The following is a 14,210-nucleotide window of genomic DNA, read 5'->3' on the forward strand; positions in this document are numbered from 1 at the left end:
ATTATGAGATCTCGGCGGAATGAGCAAGCCAGCTGTAACAGCCTCACACTGGTAACCTGAGGGTCTGGCGAGAGCTCACGCGGTCCATCATCTATCATTCTCTTTCACCATAACTCTCCCTCCCCGTGACTCTTTCCCGCCCGCTGCTTCACTCTCGCTCTCTCTCTTTCTCTGTCTCTCTCTCCAAATGGGATGAGGGTGCGTTCGGTGGAGTTTGGAGTGCGAGACTGCCGCCGAAGATGATGCGTCTGGGCAAAGAGCCGTGTTCGTTTAGACACCTCGTGCCGTTTTAAGTTTGTGCGTTTCGTGCTTTATTTGAACCACTCTTTTTCAGGAAGGAATGAATGGTGATGTAGGAAAGAATAAGAAGCTCTCAAAAAAAAAAAACAAGAATTAGGTCAAATAATATTCACACAATCTAAATTATACATAAAGGCTCAAATGTATATTCACATAAACCCAACTGCGTTGAAATGTCATCCCCACGACGGGACACGCCGTCAACCCCGACCACGGAAAATTTGCCCTGATTTTCCAGGACAATGACAAAGACTCGAGTCCGTCAGAACACTGAAGATGTCCTCCGTAGTAAAGTGGCTTTGAAAATAACCTTCATTGACAAGCAAGGAGGAATCCGCTGTTCGAAAATACCTGAATTGTAAAAAAAAAAAAAAAAAAAAGCTTAAAACTTGGACTGATTTGGTTTGTTCCAACAAACAATGGTTCCAGACACTGGGAGACTGGCTTTGGACTGGATAAAGCAGGCTGACATAAAGGTTCCTGAATGGTTCTCACCAAAATGCTCCAGAAAATGTTCAGACTGTGCTAAAATAAAAAAAAAAACAAAGACAAAACAGCCCTACCTGTTCCGGATAACCAACTCATTCAAATTAACTCTTCAAATTCTGCCGAGAAGAGTGTTTAAATTTCAAGCCAGAGTTACGCCGAAAGCTTGTTGAAGGCTTCAGAAAAAAAAAAAAAAAAAAGAGAGAGACGTTATAAATTAGGACATTAGCTTTTCAGCTTAAGGTGACAACTTGTACCATTTGTCTGTAGTATGACTGTGAGCAAGGCAAACCCCTCATCCCAGAAGACCCGCTCTGTTCAGCTATATTGACAGTGAATAAAACATTAAACTTACACGGCGAAGCCAGACACACTCTTAGCCCTTAAATGTACTTGCTGCCAAAATGTCAGCAATAATTCAGTGCCTTCAAATGTGGCTTACCTGGGAGATTACCTCCCAATTCAAGAGAAGGCCTTTGCAAGACAAACTCCAAACGGCACATTTTGGAGTTTGTCTTGCAAACTTAGGGTTAAAAAAAAAAGATTGTCTTTTTGTTCGACCGCCAGCACAACTTGTGCATAAATCTGCAGCTCAGTCACCGTTATGTTTAAAACTGACACCACATCTTTCTCCGACGTCGCGGACTGGAAATTAAACAGAAGGCTTTACAGTCAACATTTTCACAATAAAAAATCTGTGGACTCCCATTCCGAACCGGCCGTCGACTCGCCACAACAGGTTTTATCACCATCAGATGCTAAAAGATCCTATTTGGAAGACGCACGCGCGAGGCAGTCGCAGATATGCGAGAATGCAGAACAGAAACAGTTCTGTAAATGCTCCATAAACATTTCCTCTAAATATTCCCACAGTGCAATCTGTCCGGCTCAAATGCCATTTTAAAAGCTGTAACAGTAGCAGTTCGGGGTAACGTTCACTCGCCAGTGTGTGAATGCGTCCAATGTTCCTACATGACAACACACTTTCCGAGCTGTCAATAAGCTTCTGGGATCATTCTGGCTTGATATCTGAGCACTTTCTTTTGCATATAAATAAATAAATAAATAAATAAACTGGAGGAATTTATGTAAATTGTGTGGTTTTTCTGCCCACGGGCCCAGCCTGTGGGCACACACAGTACACACATTTTTAAAGGGTTGAGCTCGGGGGGCGATCGGGAATCTTCAAGTCAGCCTGCTTCGGTTGTTCCGAAACCAGTTGTTTGGGACTGTGGTGATGTTGGAGCATCCAGTTAAACCAGTTCTCCAAACTGGAACTCCGGCAGAACTATTCAAGTTTTAAATCAACGTAGACTTTGAGATGCTGATAAAAAGAAATAAAATAAAAATAAATAAATAAACATAAAAAAATCTGCCCTTCGATGATGTTGTGAAATTCTTCAAATTCCCATCAACTGAACGGGTCGACAGTTTGAACTTGGACACACACTAAACTGGTTTGGACTGGATAAAACAAGCTACAGGCACTTTGAACTGACTTGTTGCTTAAAAATGTGCTGTATAAATAAAATTACCTTATCTTATCTTACCTCAAAAGTAGAGGTAAGAGGTAAGATGCTTTAAAAAGCAGGCAACCAATAAACTCTACCATATTGTGCTAAGAACAATGTTAAATAAATTATCCAGTGAGAGAGAAATGGCAGCTGCAAACTGTGTCTGGATTCTCTGAGCCAAGTATTTAAAGGGATTTCTGCATAAGAATAAGCCTATGACTATTTTATCTTTTGTGGATTAAGGGAAAATCCTCATTCAATTTAAGCTTGTACAACAAATTTCAGTTATTGAAATTCATTAAAAATATATATCTTTTTGGTACATTTGTTCTCTTCTTTGAAATAAAAACAAGTTTAAATGCGTCATCCAACCTTTGATGAACCACAAATGTTATTTTTTTCCTCTTTTGCTTTCAAAGATTTTTTTTTAAATTTATCTTCCCACACGGTTGAATTGTCTTTGTTGCGTTTTTTTTTGTTAAAAAAAACTGCGAGTTAACCTCTGCATCTGTTCAAAGGCGCAGGATATTTGCTCATCGATCAAGACGCTCGCTTCACATATTCATTTCATGACTTCACTAAAAAATGGCGGCCAAGACGCCGCCTTTCCCGCTGCTCTTGTTTACTGCGTCGACGTGCGTTTAATGGAAAACAGTGAATTTTCACAACGCGCCACATGTTTCGGATGAACAACGACCGCTTCACCGACTTTGAACGTTTTCTTCCTGAACCCGGAAGTGTTCGAGGCGTCGTCATGGTGAGTCGACATTTCATTTTTTTTATTCCTGTCTGTCTCGTTCATTCACGCGGCGCTTTCAGCAGCATTACGAGGCTTGTGTCGTTCGACTTGCGCCGTTTGTTTAGTAGTGATGGTGAGATGAAGCCTCATGAGGCATTGAACTACTTGAGCCAACTGGTTCGAGAAAGGGTTCATTTCTTGAAGCTTCATGTGCTCATGAAACCACCTACTGGCCAGGTGTATAATCACAGCCAGCTGTATCTTAACACGTGTGATGCATTGAATTTTTGTCTAATATGGCTCTTGGGAATGACGTCACAAAAGGTGTAGGACGAAATCATTTGTCTACATAAATTATGTATGTATATATATATAATAAAATATAGTTTGAATGTATTCTCTGTGTGTAATTTTTCCCAAAATAGTAGTGTCATGTGATATGGCATGTTGTGTAATAATGTTTTTCTGTGACTCTAGAAAAATGGCCTGGGCTTAATCAAGCAGAGGACAGTGAAAGTGCTTGTGGAACTAGGGAGTGAATAGGCTAATGCTTGTGTAACTTGGATGATTTCATGCATTTTTATTAAGAAACAACAATTTCTCCACAGTTTGTGGTTTCAAACGATTCCTCTTTTTTGACACTGCTTCTCCAGTGTCAAATTTAAGAGCATGACTTTTAAGAGCATGAAAAGTCATGCTCTTAAATCTCCTTTCTATATCTCTCTCTCTCCTAAACTCTCCAAACACCAAACTAACTGTCTCAAACTAAATAACCACTCTCCAAACTATCAAACCTCTATCCACTCTCTCAACTGACCGCAACTCGCCTACAACAACCCACATTTTGAATGGAGCCTGTGGGGTTTCTAAAGCTGTCAAACCCCTCGCCAAAATCTGAACCACTTCCTGAAGCAGTCACGTGGTACAGCCGGGCAGCGAGGCTTCAGACGTCATCCGGCTCCTCCACTAAATGAAGCAAGCTTCATTTAGGAAATGCCCCCTCCATTACTCGACACGCTTTGAAGCCTCAGCACATCACGTAACATCACTATTGTTTAGTCTAAGCTAATGGATGTGGAAAATTGAAGCTATTTTTTACTTCGACCGCCGCAGAGTACTGAAAATTACACGTCGAGGGACAAACCGACGTGTTTTTTTCGGAGCACTACTGCGCGTTGTGCCACTGTAATCCACAAGGAGCCGTAAAGTGGTGCTTCAGTTTTTAGCAGTCTATCTGATTCATCAGTAACTGGAAGTCCTTTGAGTCTCACCAGAAGCCCTTGTGCTTTCACGGCTTCGGAGGTAGATGTTTTTAGCTGTTTTTTTTTTGTTTTTTGTTTTTTTCCCCCAGAGAAAGAAAAAGGGAGGAAAAAGAAAAGAAAATCACACGCTGTGCACACATGGAGCTGTGAGGTCGAGCCGGCATCCTCCTCTCACTTTGCGATTGAGGTGCTGAATCAGTTTTGGTCTGTGAAGGAAGATGATTTGGTGTTTTATTGATTGGGGTTTTTATTAGGTGTTTATCAGTAGTCGGGTCTGCTGCACCACGGCAAAGAGCGAGAGCACAAGTCCCTGATTTGGAGAAGACCAGCCGGTCAGCCTCCATTGTTTTTTTATTTTTGTTATTTCTAAAACAAAAAATAACTTTGTTTTTAAACAAAAAGTTCAATTTCTTTTTAAATAATTGAACTGTTGTTTGAAGTTCATACATTTAAAACCAGATAAAGACACAAGCGGTATAAAAAGTATATGTATATAGGCTATATGTTTTTTACTGTCTGACATTAAATCTGATTCAGCTTTTCTTGTTTAAGTCGGTCGGAATCACTCGGTATAATAATTGTGGGAGATTTATATTAGAGATTGAAAAGAAAACAAAAAAAAAAAACCTAAAAATTTTTCTTCATTTTGTTTTTAAAACCATTGAACGGCGTGCGTAAACATCCGACTTTGAATGAAGTGAAAAGAAAATCCTGTCTCTTGTTACTCCGGCATTGAGCAAACACAAATTGCTTCAGTAAAACTAGCTGACCTGAAGCCAAAAGAATTTAACCTGGTTTCTTAACAGGTAAATGTCTCTCTCTTTTTTTTAATGAAAATATCTGACCTCAGCTGTAACGTAATCCAAACAAGACTTAAGACTTGTGTTAGACCTCGCTGCTGTCTCGGAGGACGCCGGGGGGTTTCTGGGCTGTCTTGAGTTTTTAACACATCGGTTTCGGGGGAAACGTGTCAAAACATCAAAGTAACACGGAAGCAAGCACCGAATAGTGAAGTGTACTTACTGGCTCTCGTGAGAACTAGTGTGTCTCTCGAAGGTTCGGGGCGGCTTTTAAAAGTTGATGGAATAGCTCCAGTCCGGCGCGCAACACATGTGAGAAACATGACACAATTTTTCCCGGCACCTTCCTTTGTTCATAAGTGTTTGACCAACACCCTCATCACTGGATCATATTACTCGATGTAAATGACATCGGAATCCGACAACGTAGACCATCTCTTATGCAGTGTATCAAGAAAGCGTATAGGCTGCTTGCTGGGAGACCAGAGGTTGTCCAGGCAATAGATAAACTCTTATGGTGCAGGGCGAGCTCATGTATGGACATTCTGCAACACGCATGGCCTGAAATCCCCGAGGAATCCACAGCTGTAAGAGCTCATACTTTTCTCAGTCTGCCATGCTTCACTGGCAAAGCAAATTGTTTTAAATTTTACATAATGACTTCATCTTGGAACATATTTGCCTAGTGAGCGCCTGAAAGTCCCCACTTAACAAAATGAGCGGCTTGTTGAGCTTTATTGGTGGAACATGCAGGAATGTCCACAAACAGAAACATCGTTGTAACGGGTTATACCTTCTTTCATACCGTTAAAATATCAAATTTATAACATTTTCGGCTGTAAATGTATCTCTTGAAGATATTTTAAGAAGCAGGGATTCAAAACCATATGGACCACCTGAAGTACTTTTACCTGATGAAAGATTTATGTTAGATTTTTATCACCCCACAACTACAAGCTTCCACTTATTTTACTGGTATTTCACATGTACTATTTTGCAAAGGACTGGATGATTATGAAATGGAAGGAAAATATTAGATGGTTTCAACAAAAAAAAAAAATCAGAAAACAGCCATCTTTGGCTGCAGTTACAGTTTTGGGTCTTCTGACATATATGTCTCTATTATCTTAGAATTTCCTAGAAACTGATTTTTCTTGTCCAGTCTCTGCAAAAGAGCTCAGCTTCATCCAAAACTGGATGGATAACATCTAAAGATTTATATTTAAGTCAAAAATCCGCAATCGAATTAGGATCTGAACTTTGACTGGGCAACAATTCCTGTAGAGTCATTTTCCTGGCCTGGAATAGTAAACCTTTAGCTTTCTACCACTGGGTAGCATTTTGCATGTAGACAAAATATTTGAGGTTTCTTCCGATCAGAGAACATGGTGGATTCAACAGCAGATAATTAAATATTGTGACATTGTTTCAGAAGTCAACACTAGTTGGTTACCTCTGAGTCCCATCAAGAGAAATCTGAGAAAATGGATCTGAATGAAGACTTTTCAAAAACCGTGTAACCTATTCCTTTCACATCGCATTTGTGTGAGTGCTCCTCTGTCACTTTAAACCCTTTTAAGACATGTGTGAAAGTGGACTTTGCAATCCATCATAAACCCACTGCTAGGGAGCAACGAGTTGGCAAATTCTTACCTACGCTGTCGGTAATTACTTTGGAAGTTCTCAAGATGCGAAGTCAATGCGACTTCCTCTGCTCTGTGTGTATTATCTAGGGAGGAGGGTACCGGGGTAGAGCATAGACAGGAGAGGTAGAGGCCGGGGGCAGAATGTAATCTGTGAGAGTGGAGTGACACAGGGCCATCGGCTGCCAGCTGGTGCTTTACAGGGCTTAGCTGAGGCAGCTTTGGGCCTCCTCTCCTAAAAGATCCACAAACTCTCGGTTCTTCTTTTTCTCACACGGAGTGCAAAGTTGGCAGCCGAACCCTCTCGAACACATTCCCACAGATTCAAATCAAGAGTCAATCGAGTGCTAAAAACACACTGGATAACAGCAGCAGAGATATGACTGTGATATTTGTCATGCAGGCCAAGAGTTTTAAAAAACTGCGATTACGTCTGTGGAGAAGGACGAAGCGGTTTCAGCTCTATGAGGCAGCCATGACGGTGCAGAATGTCCCCCATACCCAGTTCTTCTAAAACAGCGGCGTCAAACTCATTTTTGTTTTGGGACTAATCAAAAATCCGTTGTGCTGGAATGTATTGATAAAACCTGTTGAGAAACTGTTAAAATATCAATGAATCCTTAAAACTAAATAATATTTTTGAACATTGTTTCAGTCCCTCCAGGATTTTGTGATTTTTTATTTTTTTTGCGATAAAAATCAAAGTGTTTGTGGCACTAATTTGGAAATATTTGTGCTTATTTATGACAGTAAATGCAACGTTTTATAATAATCTGATATCATTTAAGGCTGAGGCAGCTGTTTAGTACAAGTAACAAAGTTTTTGACTCCCAATTATGTAATAAAGCAAAAAAAAAAAAAAAAACGAGAATTTGTTGATTGTGCCTGAATTTCCACTATAATTCTCAATAAACTGTAGGGACTGGTTGACATAATTTGGCAGTAAGCAGATAAAAACTGCATTGATTTGACTGAAAACAATATTCAATTACACTTAGTGTTTAGTGTCGAATCTAGAGGGCGACATGAAAAGCTACGACGGGCCGGATTTGGTCCACTGGCCTTGAGTTTGACACTTGTTCTGAAACTAAACCCCCTGAAAAAAACCCAAAAAAACATTTTACAAAGTTGAGCTGAGATCTCATTAGGTTATGATTAAAAAAGGGACATATGAATGAATTTGGTTCCAGAGGGATTCCGCTAAGCTTGGTGGTTGGGCGCTAGGTCAGTCATTCATCCAGCAGTCTGTCGAGTGTTTGAGTTAAAAACATGTTTAAAGTTCACAGGAAATTTGGAAATATCTCTTGGTCATTATGTGTTATTGGAAGATTTGAAGATTAACACCAATTATAAAGCCTAAAAAAATGCAAACATCTTAAAAAGACTTAAAAAAATAAGCAATGCTTAGCCTGGCGGGGGCACAATTAAAGCCTGGTGGCCCGCCAGGCTTCTAAAACACCGGAGGAAACCCTGTGTAAATGAGTGGGACCTAAAATAGCACGTTAATGAGGTATTTATGGTACTTTAATCAAAATCCTATTAACCAAATGGAAGCATGTTGAAGTAAAATGAGCACGTAATGGTTGCAGTGCGTGATGACCTACCTGTCAACGGCACTACGATTGTCTTCAGCAGGGATATTAACAAGTGGGTTTAAAACTGTGTGAAATGATTAATGTGTTCAAAGTCCTCATGTTCACGAAGGCTCGTAACGCCGTGTCACTTTTGGACACGATAAGGTTGAAAAGCGCTCGGTCCGACCCGGGCTGCTTTATGATGATAGGCAGAGCTGAATTAATAACAACAACAAAAAAGCTGCTGTTATAAATACGCAAAATATAGCAAAGGAAATGCAGCATAACACACCGAATTGACCTTTTAAAGGCGTTCTCTAATTATTTGTTGCCGCACTTGTCTCTAATTCAAACTTTATATTAAAAAAGTTAGTATTCATGGAAAAAATATATATGTAAGATTGATTTTTGCGAGGGAAAGCAGTGCAACATCTGCTGGGGCTTTTTTTCAATCAAAAATCTTTTCGCTGCTGTTTACTCAGCCTGCGAGTGTGAAATCCATTTGCGACGATGTTTGCTACAAGAACGCTGATATAACTTATTTAAATATTGACCTTTTTCTGTGAGCAGGGCAAGTGGGTGGTGGTGGTGGTGGGGAGACACATCATAATTAATATTGGAGATCACTTTTTGATAAAATACAATGTTCCTTCCTCTCAGCTCAATTATCATTATGCACGGGCGGTAAAAAGTCATTTTCATAAGTATGAGCCAGCTTCCGCTTAGTTTCAGTCTGCAAGATTCCTCATGTCACCTGCAGTTTTTAACACTTTTAATTACGTGTCAGACGCGGCTCGGTGTGCAAAGTAATGGCTCCCCTGTCCCTTCTTGTTGAGAAAAGACAAAACGGACCGGAAAATTTTGTTTTCCAGTAGTGAAAATCTCAGATGCCAGAGGGGTGCAGCTGATCACTCCTCTAAAGGTAACGCTGTTAAAACCACAGATGTTGGCAAACTCCAAATAAAGAGCCTTCAGGTTCCCAAGGTTCAGAGTCGGCAAGGTTGGCAAAACATTTTAAGCCCCTGATTGGCAGCATTACTTTAGAGCGGCAGCTTAATTTGTCTAGCAAAAATGAACATAAAAAATACTTCTGAATGAATCTAAATCACAAATTCTGACAGTACTTCAGTTTACTCTGACTCTAATTCTAAATACCTGAGACTCAATTAAAAAAATAGATCTTGATCTTTAAATGACAAAAGCCTGATGTGTCTCCATCTTAAACATATGAAAACAAAGAAAAAAATGATAACTAGCCAATCTAGAGTTGGGGTAAGCGTGAAAATGAGCAAAAAGGGAAAACGCCATAAAAAGGAAAGAAGAGAGCAAAACAAATGCAACGAGGAAGTAATTATAAAAAAACAAAGTAAAAGGTAAACACATAAGTCACAAACAGCCACAAAACACAAACGTAAACTGTTGTTGCTTTTTCTCCCTCCCTGTGTTTTGCACATGAATCATTTTTTGTTGCTCGCAAACAGAAATTGCATGGCTTTACAGACCATTTATTTGTACACTAGTGTAAATGTCATAATTATTTCAGGATCGTTTTCAGATTAGACAAAAAGAACATTGGCAAAAAAAAAAAAAAAACAGAAAAAAAAGCTACTGCCACACAGTTAGCGTTAACTTCGCTCCATTCCAAAACAAGTTCTGATCTAAATTCGGCATCTTCTTCAAGAAGTAAGGCGGCCCTGTAGTAAAAACGATTAATAATTGTCTCCTCTGAATAAAATGTCAGTGAGCGTGTTGATTGGTCGATTAAAGTAGAGTTTTTTTTGGTGCACTGGTTTCCTTTTCGGCACTTTTCGACGTTGGGTCTCCAATTGTTCCCTGAACGTCCTGGCCATTTTTCTCCCTTCTGGGGGTGACAACGTAGTTCAGATGGTTGGTGGTTTGACAAGATGTGGTGCCATGGCAACACAGTGATCCAAAACACACATCAGAAGCGGTTTCAGAATCAATAAGGATAGGCAACAAAAAGCTTTGGGGAAAACCTCGGCCTCAATCATCATAAAAATGTAGGGACTGCGCTTAAAGTCTAAAGTCTCTGCAAAGAAACCAATCAATTTAAATGAGCTGGCCATGAAAGTGGTCAAACATCCGGGCAGAATAATTGCAAGGACCCTGTTGATAGATGGCTCCAAAAGCCCTTCGGTTTGTCTGCAAGAGATGAATGCTAAAGGACATTTATCCAAATCTAAGCAGGGGTGCATTTATGTATTGGAGCCTGTATGTTTCATTTTGATCGTATGCGGATTAGGGAAAAATTAAAAGTAAATCCAAACTTAATTGGTTTTCAAAATGATTTAAGTTGCTCGTTGCACTATCAACATTTGCCACCATTCTGCTTTTTGTGTTGTGTGTTTTATGCTTCCTTATGACTCTGCAAATATACCAGAGGCTCTTTGACTGCCATGGATCCCTGGTTTGCAATTATTGTGTAGACACGAGCAAGGAACGCATAATGCAGAGCATTTTTTAATAAAAAAAAGGAGGGGAAAAAAAAATTGGGTTGCCACATTTGATGTAAAGCGCACTATAAAAGCGCGAGCCGCAGTCATATTAAAAGACAAAATAATTCCACGGTTTCGCTTTTCTTCCTTAATTTCAGTGTTTACTCACCCGCCCAACTCCTCATTGCTCCCCGTCCCTCTATTACTAAACCCTGCAATCTAGCACAGAGCTAATTCCTCTCATTACAAGGCGGCCCCTATAAAATCCATAGAGCCTAACCTTAACAGTACCTAACCTGCCTGATGGAAGGAGGGGATCCGGCTGTTTCAGAGAACATTTAACACAACGGTTAGGCCGTGCTCTGCAAAAAAAAAAAAAAAAAAAAAACACATCATCCACCCCACTCTAAAAATAAAAAAAAAGATTAATAATTTCCCCTAGGGTAGCTTTTCATCTATCTTGCTTCTTAATTGACTTGCATTAAATTGCTACAAAGTTTATTCCACTCCCGTGCTTCAGTGAAATAAATAATTAACCCTGTAAAAAGGTCAGAAAACCGAAATTAGAACAATTTTTTTTTAAAGGTAATGAGATGGGATCCAACCCTCTGACCATCTGACTCCCTGTAATAATTTGTCTTTGTCTTAATCAGAGATAACACGTTATCTCATCAGACTTCATAAGCTCCAGCATAACTCCCTTTATTGGCCGGCCGCCGACAGAGTCGGGATGAAGGATGGGATTATCGATGGTGACAACGGCGAACATGTGACAACTGGGACTAATATTGCTAATGATCGAGATGATGCCCGAGAAGATGATGTCCCTGATAGAGACAGTGGCGGTGATGGAAGCAGCAAAGATAATGACGATAACATCAGTAATAACAGCCGCTAACAACGGCGACGGCGGCAGAGGCGCTGATAATTACATTGATGAGAGAGGTCTGTAAGACGGCAATTAGAATAAAAACAGCCATTGATTCATCTCTGCAGACACTGGGATAAACTGAGGGATTTTCCATTTAACAAAGTGACACAATCATGTTGTCCAATTAAAAGCAGAAAATACAAATGAAGAAACTGAGGGCTGTATGAGTTTTTCCATACGGAACCCAAGTCAATTCTCATGCAGTCTGGTAATTAGCAGCCATGCATCATCTGGCTTTCTTTCTTTCTTTTTTTGCCTCCACACCACAGAGAAGACTTGTGGCGTGTTTTGCAAGCCGGCGAGAATGTTGCGAGAGAATCCGAAATCCGTGTGCACACTCTCGTAATCACTTGTTTGTACCCTGATCTTCAAAAAAACAACTCGGCGACTACGACAATCGTGTTTAGGCTGCAGGTGATTCTTAAAGTGGCATTTCCCCCGAGACGGGAGAAACAAACTCTCCCGAGTCTCGCCTGCTCCCTGGCTCGGAAGCGAGAAGCTCGCGATCACTCAAACGCTTCACTTCGGGGGCCTGCGCTCACGTTACATTCTTCACAGACGCGGCTTCGCCGTTCAAACGACGTGCTTAACAGAGGAATGTATGGGAGTGATCTCCTCTCAGATGCCAGCTGCACAGCCAAACTTTTTTCTTATCTTAATGGATTTTCGTCAGTTTTGCAGGGAGAGAGGGAGGAAAGAAAAGAGGCCAGAGCACGTTTGAATAAATGCAGCTGTTGAACAGCAGCTAGCTGAGCTCATCTCGTCTTGTCTCGTCTCTGCCGGGAGCACAACCGTGTCCTAATCCTCCCTGACCTCGTCACCGTCCGGTCGTTCCTGCCGTAGCCACGGAGGTGTGCAGGTGTGGGTGGGTGGGTGCTGGGTGCTACGCACAAGTATGGAAATGAGCATCCTGCAAAGCTCTAGAGCGTGGATGGCGGAGTCGAGTTCCCGGCCCTGGAGCGCCCTCTGAGTTGTTGGCCTTGGTAGGAATTTGCATCAGCAGGAAGGAGCCGTGACAAGCTGTTTTGGGACTCGGGAGGTGACACGCCACAATGGCCATTACGGTGATTAGCAAGCACATTCATCTTTCACAAGCCTCCCTCTCCTTCTGCCTAACTACATCCTATATTTGAACACACACCTCAACTCCCTCGAGCCCAAAACAATCACAACAAGTGCACACAAACCTTGGAGGCGGAGTATAGCTGCCTACACATGCATGCATGCAATCTCTTTGCTCTGACTCTGACAGTAAAACAGGAGCAGTTCTAGGGCTTGATAGCAAACAAAACAATGTGAAGAGATCCCTGGCAGGCCAAAGACAGACTGCTATCAAAGCTACACGAATGCACCACCGGCAGCACAGCGGTTTTGTTTTTTCTTCCTTACTCTGAGAGGGAGTATGTGCAGTGTTGTAGCAAACCTGAGCGGGTGGTAATTAGAATGGGCTCTGAGGAGAGACAGGCAGTGGAATGAATGCAAATGAATTCACTAGCTCTGGCACTGGGCTCCACAAACCTCCCTTTTTCATATAGCGTGCCTTGCAGACATGAGGCTCCTGGCACAAACAGAGCAAGGATACACTGCAAACATTGAGTGACACGACCGCGGACACGCACGCTCAGGGGCGCGCACGCACGCAGGCAAGCGTGCAAATAAGAATGCAAAACCACAGGCCCGGGACAAACACGAAGCCCACACGGCATGAGTAAGCAGACGCGCGCGGCACACGTTGTGCTAATCCCCGCAAATGCCACAGTGTTGCTTGCGAGGAAGGCGGCAGGGGTTCGGTGGAGGGGGGTGGAAAACGTGCACGCCGAGCGCACATCCACGGCTTGTCCCGAAGTGGAATAAACAAACCTTTCTTAATTGGTGTCGATTTGGAATAGAGTGATGATTCATCATGCAGAACTCCCTAGTAGACTATTGGAAACCCAATCATTTCTAATCCATATGACCTTGACTGAGGGCCAGAGTCAGACTGTAACTCCTTCCTTGAACATTCTCCGGCAAAGTCAGGCAGTCGTCAGCCGGCGTTACAACACGTTAAAAACTACAATGCGCCAAAGTCAGATCACTTCACTGATTACTCCATCTCAGCCAGCGGCAGATCTTTATGAAGCACTCAGTTCTTCACACCGGTCATAAATCAGGGTAGTAGAAGTGGTCCGTCTCCGCAATGTCACTCCAGAGATGCAATTTCCATACCGTTCTTCTCCCGCGAATAATCCCTGCCATCTCTCGCCAGCGCTGCTCTTGACTTAAAGAAGTTCTCTTGAACCTCTTCGGCTCACCTCCGGATCCCGAGTGGCTCACCATTTCAAACTTTGCTCACCCAACTCTGTGGCTCCTCTCGTGGAGAAATAGGTCGTCTGTGAAGAGGTCTTGCTCTTTAGTAGCCGGTGCAGCAAATTAGTCTAATTAAAACATCTCCCTTCCTATCTTAACCAGGCACAACTGGAGCCTTATTATAGAGTAGATTATGCATGTAATATCCCTACAGAG

General features: G+C 41.7%; 1 protein-coding gene across 1 annotated transcript in view; it reads right to left on the reverse strand.

Annotated features, from left to right (window-relative positions):
- The window catches only part of tenm1 (teneurin transmembrane protein 1), a 250,841-nt gene that overhangs the window by 164,699 nt on the left and 71,932 nt on the right, over nt 1-14,210 (reverse strand). The gene's annotated exons all lie outside the window — the stretch shown is intronic.

Source organism: Poeciliopsis prolifica, unplaced genomic scaffold (assembly GCF_027474105.1).
Source record: "Poeciliopsis prolifica strain line A6 unplaced genomic scaffold, Auburn_PproV2 SCAFFOLD009, whole genome shotgun sequence".
Taxonomy (NCBI): domain Eukaryota; kingdom Metazoa; phylum Chordata; class Actinopteri; order Cyprinodontiformes; family Poeciliidae; genus Poeciliopsis; species Poeciliopsis prolifica.